Consider the following 7247-nt stretch of genomic DNA (forward strand, 5'->3'; position numbering starts at 1 on the left):
GAAGGCAGAAATGTCCATACATTTTTGTAAAAACCATCCCATTCATTAAGTCAAAATGTGATTGGTTGATTCCACTGTCACTCCAAAATGTTGCGCTAATACAGCTGAATGCCAGATGCCTTTATCTAGCTTTGATAGCCGAGCCAATGGCTCACTTAGCTAACTAAATGCATCTCCCAGAGACAGCAAAGAAAAATCCTGATTGGATATTTTTTCTCTTCAGTGTTAAATGTTTCCTTTCCAACAAAAACTGAAGAGATTAAATCAGAACAACATTGAAAATAATAATATAATTGTCATTATAAATACTTTTATAAATCCTTAGCCCCTCTCTGAAGGCGTAGAAGGCCCATTGTTCCCCACTCTGTTTGGGTTAGTAATTGTTACATTCCCCAGTTTCTGTGTTGTTGTGGGTTTATATGTATGTGTATGTATTTCAGGAAATGGCTTCCTGGATTCCCTCAAGCAGCTGATTGGTCAACCCCATTGCAGATTGGAGCTGACCCCGCCCTCTTGCCAGGGGATACAGCTGTCTGCAATTACAGACTCCTTCTCCAGCTGTATAAAAGCCAGTGTTCGTTTGCTCAGAGAGAGCTTCTGGGTGTGTCCTGTATTGGTTGTTGCTCAGAGAGAGTGGCTTGGTATGGCCTGTGTTTCAATGTTGGTCTGTATGAATTTTTGTGAAGTATTTTGTAGACGGTCCTGCTGATGTTTGTGTATGCCATAGGACTGTGTTTATGATTAGTGAAATTGTTCACTTTAAGTTTGTATTCTGTTTAATTTGTTCCCAGGGGTGAAGGGGAAATCATCTTCGGAGTTCTTGGGCAAGAGGCCTGCGGGCATACACATACCTGTAGTACGTACTATGTCTATGTACACTAGGTAAGACCTGGGCGGACCATCCCCTGTATTTTGGTTTGTGTGCCAGTTGGTACTAGTTAGGTAAGTTGTGGGTAGGAGAGGGGGCTCTAACTCTTACTTACTTTGCTTTGGTTCCGTCCAGCCCCTTTTCCCCAAATTACTGGGTGAAGGAAATTCCCTGTAAATGGTAATATATTCTGCCTGTCATCCTTACCCTCACATACCTCTTTCACTCTGAGTGTAACAGGGGGGGGTGAGTGTGTGTGTCCCCCCCCCCCCCCCCCCCTCCAAGAGGTGTGCGTAACAGTAATAATTTGTAGAGTGGCTCTATTTTCCATCAGTGTGCATTTTCTTTAACTATTCTGAATGTCTAAACAATCCATATGTTCTGAAATATGAACAGAAATACTGGACATTTTGAGCTCTTATGTGGTGATTTGACAAAATTGGAATCACATTTTTCTGGTCTCGGTCTTGACTCAGTCTCACCCCTGTCTGGTCTTGGTCTTGACTTGGTCTCGGACCCCTTGTCCCCCTCCTGGTCTTGACTCGATTTGCTCCAGACTTGGTCTTGAATTGGTCTCGACCACAACACCGGGTTATGGCAGTGGTGGAAATAGTACCTAATTGTTATACACTGCTCAAAAAAATAAAGGGAACACTTAAACAACACAACGTAACTCCAAGTCAATCACACTTCTGTGAAATCAAACTGTCCACTTAGGAAGCAACACTGATTGACAAAATGTCACATGCTGTTGTGCAAATGGAATAGACAACAGGTGGAAATTATAGTAAGACACCCCCAATAAAGGAGTAGTTCTGCAGGTGGTGACCACAGACCACTTCTCAGTTCCTATGCTTCCTGGCTGATGTTTTGGTCACTTTTGAATGCTGGCGGTGCTTTCACTCTAGTGGTAGCATGAGACAGTCTACAACCCACACAAGTGGCTCAGGTAGTGCAGCTCATCCAGGATGGCACATCAATGCGAGCTGTGGCAAGGTTTGCTGTGTCTGTCAGCGTAGTGTCCAGAGCATGGAGGCGCTACCAGGAGACAGGCCAGTACATCAGGAGACGTGGAGGGGCCGTAGGAGGGCAACAACCCAGCAGCAGGACCGCTACCTCCGCCTTTGTGCAAGGAGGAGCAGGAGGAGCACTGCCAGAGCCCTGCAAAATGACCTCCAGCAGGCCACAAATGTGCATGTGTCTGCTCAAACGGTCAGAAACAGACTCCATGAGGGTGGTATGAGGGCCCGACGTCCACAGGTGGGGGTTGTGCTTACAGCCCAACACCGTGCAGGACGTTTGGCATTTTCCAGAGAACACCAAGATTGGCAAATTCGCCACTGGCGCCGTGTGCTCTTCACAGATGAAAGCAGGTTCACACTGAGCACATGTGACAGAGTCTGGAGACGCCGTGGAGAACGTTCTGCTGCCTGCAACATCCTCCAGCATGACCGGTTTGGCGGTGGGTCAGTCATGGTGTGGGGTGGCATTTCTTTGGGGGGCCGCACAGCCCTCCATGTGCTCGCCAGAGGTGGCCTGACTGCCATTAGGTAACTGAGATGAGATCCTCAGACCCCTTGTGAGACCATATGCTGGTGCGGTTGGCCCTGGGTTCCTCCTAATGCAAGACAATGCTAGACCTCATGTGGCTGGAGTGTGTCAGCAGTTCCTGCAAGAGGAAGGCATTGATGCTATGGACTGGCCCGCCCATTCCCCAGACCTGAATCCAATTGAGCACATCTGGGACATCGTGTCTCGGTCCATCCACCATCGCCACGTTGCACCACAGACTGTCCGGAGGGCGGGCAGCCAGGCTGGGGGGCCCCAGGGCCCCGCCACCTCTCGGGCTGCCCGGCAGGGGAGGTCATACAGGCACGTGGAGGCCCACACACACACACTACTGAGCCTCATTTTGACTTGTTTTAAGGACATTACATCAAAGTTGGATCAGCCTGTAGTGTGGTTTTCCACTTTAATTTTGAGTGTGACTCCAAATCCAGACCTCCATGGGTTGATAAATTGGATTTCCATTGATTTATTTTTGTGTGATTTGTTGTCAGCACACTCGCCTATGTGAAAGTATTTAATAAGATTATTTCATTCATTCAGATCTAGGATGTGTTATTTTAGTGTTCCCTTTATTTTTTGGAGCAGTGTACTTGAGTAAAGATGCCTTAATAGAAAAAGACAAGTGAAAGTCCACAGTAAAATACTACCTGAGTAAGTCTAAAACTTAAAAAAAAAATCTACTTAAGTAGTAAAAGTGTAAATCATTAATTCCTTACATTCAGCAAACCACACGGCACAATTTTATTTTTTAATGTATTTATGGATAGCCAGGGGCACACACTCACAATATCACTTACAAATGAAGCATTTGTGTTTAGTGAGTTCATCCAGATCAGAAGCAGTAGGAATGACCAGGGATGTTCTCCTTGTGTGAATTTGAAAATGTTCCTGTCCTGCTAAGCATTTAAAATGTAACGAGTACTTGTGTCAGGGGAAAATTTATGGAGTAAAAAGTACATTGTCATTAGGAATGTAGTGAAGTAAGTTGTCAAAGATATGGGATATTATTGCAACTCTGCCTAGAAGGCCAGCATCCCAGACTCGCCTCTTCACTGTTGACGTTGAGACTGGTGTTTGGCGGGTACTAGGTAATGAAGCTGCCAATTGAGGACTTGCGAGGTGTCGGTTTCTCAATCTAGACACTAATGTACTTGTCCTCTTGCTCAGTTGTGCACCGGGTCCTCCCAATCTTTTTATTCTGGTTAGAGCCAGCTTCCACTGTTCTGTGGCGAGTAGTACACAGCGTTGTACGTGATCTTCAGTTTCTTGGCAATTTCTCGCATGGGATAGCGTTCATTTCTCAGAACAAGAATAGGCTGATGAGTTTCAGAAGAAAGGTCTGTTTCTGGCCATTTTGAGCCTGTAATTGAACCCACAAATGCTGATGCTCCAGATACTCAACTAGTTTAAAGGCCAGTTTTATTAATGCTTTAATCAGCACCACAGTTTTCAGCTGTGCTAACATAATTGCAAAAGGGTTTTCTAATGATCAATTTGCCTTTTTAAATGATACAATTGGATTAGCTAACACAACGTGGCATTGGAACACATGAGAGATGGCTGCTGATAATGGGCCTCTGTACTCTTATGAAGAGTTTTTTTTTTATTTTTTTTTTTATTGTCATTTCAGCTACAATAGTCATTTACAACATTAAAAATGTCTACACTGTGTTTCTGAAATTTGTTATTAATGGACAAATGCGCTTTAATAAAAAAACAAGGACATTACTGAGTAACGCCAAACTTTTGAACGGTAGAATATATATCTCAAGTTGAAAGTTTACATACACCTTAGCCAAATGCATTTAAATTCAGTTTCACAATTCCTGACATTTAATCCTAGTAAAAATTTGCTGTCTTTGGTCAGTTAGGATCATCACTGTATTTTAAGAATGTGAAATGTCAGAATAGCTTTATTTCAGCTTATTTATTTCATCACATTCTCAGTGGATCAGAAGTTTACATGCACTCCAATTAGTATTTGGTAGCATCAAATGTTTTGGGTAGCCTTCCACAATAAGTTGGGTGAATTTTGGCCCATCCTCCAGACAGAGCTGGTGTAACTGAGTCAGGTTTGTAGGCCTCCTTGCTCGCACATGCTTTTTTTTTTTTTGTTCTGTCCACAAATTTTCCATAGGATTGAGGTCAGGGCTTTGTGATGGCCACTCCACTCCAATACCTAGACTTTGTCCTTAAGTCACTTTGCCAGAACTTTGGAAGTATGCTTGGGGTCATTGTCCATTTGGAAAACCGTTTGCAACCAAGCATTAACTTCCTGACTGTCTTGATGTTGCTTCAATATATCCACATAATTTTCCTCCCTCATGAAGCCATCTGTTTTGTGAAGTGCACTAGTCCCTCCTGCAGTAAAACCCCCACAACATGATACTGCCACCCCGGTGCTTCATGGTTGGGATGGTCTTCTTCGGCTTGAAAGCATCCCCCTTGTTCCTCCGATCATAACGATGGTCATTATGGCCAAACAGTTCTATTTTTGTTTCATCAGATCAGAGAACATTTCTCAAAGTACAATCTTTGTCTCCATGTGCAGTTGCAATCCATAGTCTGCCTTTTTTATAGTCGTTTTGGAGCAGTGGCTTCCTTGCTGAGCGTACTTTCAGGTTATGTCGATATAGGACTCGTTTTACTGTGGATATAGATACTTTTATACCTGTTTCCTCCACCATCTTCACAATGTCCTTTGCTGTTCTGGGATTGATTTTTCACAGATGAATGTGGTACCTTCAGGCGTTTGAATTTGCTCCCAAGGATGAACCAGACTTGTGGAGGACTACAACAAACAAAAACATTCTGAGGTCTTGGCTGATTTCTTTTGATTTTCACATGTCAAGCAAAGAGGCACTGAGTGTGAAGGTAGGCCTTGAAATGCATCCACAGGTACACCTCCAATAGGCTAATGGCCATCATTTGAGTCAATTAGCAGCTTCTAAAGCCGTGACATTTTCTGGAATTTTCCAAGCTGTTTAAAGGCACAGTCAACTTAGTGCATGTACATTTCTGACCCACTGGAATTGTGATACATTGAAATAATCTGGCTGCAAACAATTGTTGGCAAAATTACTTGTCATGCACAAAGTAGATATCCTAACCGACTAGCCAAAACTATAGTTAACAAGAAATTTGTGGCGTGGTTGAAAAACGAGTTTTAATAACTCCAACCTAAGTGTATGTAAACTTCTGACTTCAACTGTATATTAGTCTTGCCCAGACTTAAATGTGCTCTAGTTGACCATAAATACTTAAAATAGGTTAAGGTGCCTTTTTATGAAGGAAAACAAATTAATTAACTAACAAAACAGACACTGTGTATAAACATTAAGGACACCTTCCTATTGAGTAAAACCCCTTTTGCCCTCAGAACAACCTCAACACCTGTTGTATTTGACGCATGTGACAAATACGATTAGATTTTAATTCGTCGGAGTATGGACTCCGCAAGGTGTCAAAAGCGTTCCACAGGGACGCTGGCCCATGTTGTCCACAATATTTCCCAAAGTTGTGTCAAGTTGGCTGAATGTCCTTTTGGTGGCAGACCATTCTTGATGCACACGGAAAACTGATGTCACGTGTGCTCCTCTCTTGCCTCTAGGTCATCATGCTGCTTGTTATGGCGCACACCTGCGTGTCATCAGACTCACCTGGACTCATCACCTCCTTGATTACCTGCCCAATATATGTCACTCCCTTTGGTTCCTTCCCCAGGCGTTGTTTCCTATCTGTTCGTGTTTATTAAATATTCACTCTTGTACTTGGTTCCTGACTCAGTGCACACGTTACAGTTGAGCATGAAAAACCCAGCAGTGTTGCAGTTCTTCACACACTCAAACTTGTGCGCCTGGCACCATACCCGTTCAAGGCACTTAACTCTTGTCTTGCTCATTCATCCTCTGAATGGAACACATACACTATGTATCAAGGCTTAAAATACTCCTTTAACCATTCTTCATCTACACCACTGGTTCCAAACTTTTTATAGTCCCTTACCCCTCCAAACATTCAACCTCCAGCTGCGTACCCCCCTCTAGCACCTGGGTCAGAGCAACTCTCAAATTTTGCCATCATTGTAAGCTTGCCACACATACTGATACATAATGAGTGAGTTTGTCACAACCCACAGCTCGTGGGAAGTGACAGAGCTCTTATAGAACCAGGGCACAAATAATACATTTTGCTCTTTATTTAGCCATCTTACATAACTTAATTTATTCAATTGTGATTAACTCACCACATGTTAATGAGAACGGTGTGCTTGAAAGGATGCACATAACTCTGCGATGTTCGGTTGTATTAGAAATTCTCAGTCTTTAATCATTTTCCAGTCTGTGCCTGTATTTAGTTTTCATGCTAGTGAGGGCCGAGAATCCACTCGCATAGGTACATGGTTGCAAAGGTCGCCAGTGTCTTAACAGCACGATTTGCCAAGGCAGGATACTCTGAGCGTAGCCCAATTCAGAAATCTGGCAGTGGCTTCTGATTAAATTAAATTTTCACAGAACCGCTTGTTGCAATTTTGATGAGGCTCTCGTTCAGATATCGGTAAGTGGACTGAAGGCAGGGCATGAAAAGGATACCGACTCCAGTTTGTGTCATCCATTTTGGGAAAGTACCTGTGTAGCTGCGCACCCAACTCACTCGGCTGCTTTGCTATATCACCTTTGACATTGTCCGTAAGCTTGAGTTAATTTGCACACAAAAAATCATAATGATAGAAAGACCTGTGTGTTGTCCTTGTTAATGCAGACAGAGGAGAGCTCCAACTTCTTAATCATAGCCTCAATTTTGTCCCGCA

The 7247-nt window shown here is 43.3% G+C and overlaps 1 long non-coding RNA gene across 1 annotated transcript; it reads left to right on the plus strand.

The window, feature by feature from the left end:
• Window positions 1-605: 605 nt before the first annotated feature.
• LOC145858607 (uncharacterized) lies at window positions 606-6155 on the plus strand. Its single transcript, XR_014379060.1, has 3 exons — window positions 606-664; window positions 792-882; window positions 6048-6155. It is a non-coding gene; the product is annotated as an uncharacterized LOC145858607 (long non-coding RNA).
• The last annotated feature ends 1092 nt before the right edge of the window (window positions 6156-7247 follow it).

Source organism: Salmo salar, chromosome 01 (assembly GCF_965601325.2).
Source record: "Salmo salar chromosome 01, fSalSal1, whole genome shotgun sequence".
NCBI lineage: Eukaryota > Metazoa > Chordata > Actinopteri > Salmoniformes > Salmonidae > Salmo > Salmo salar.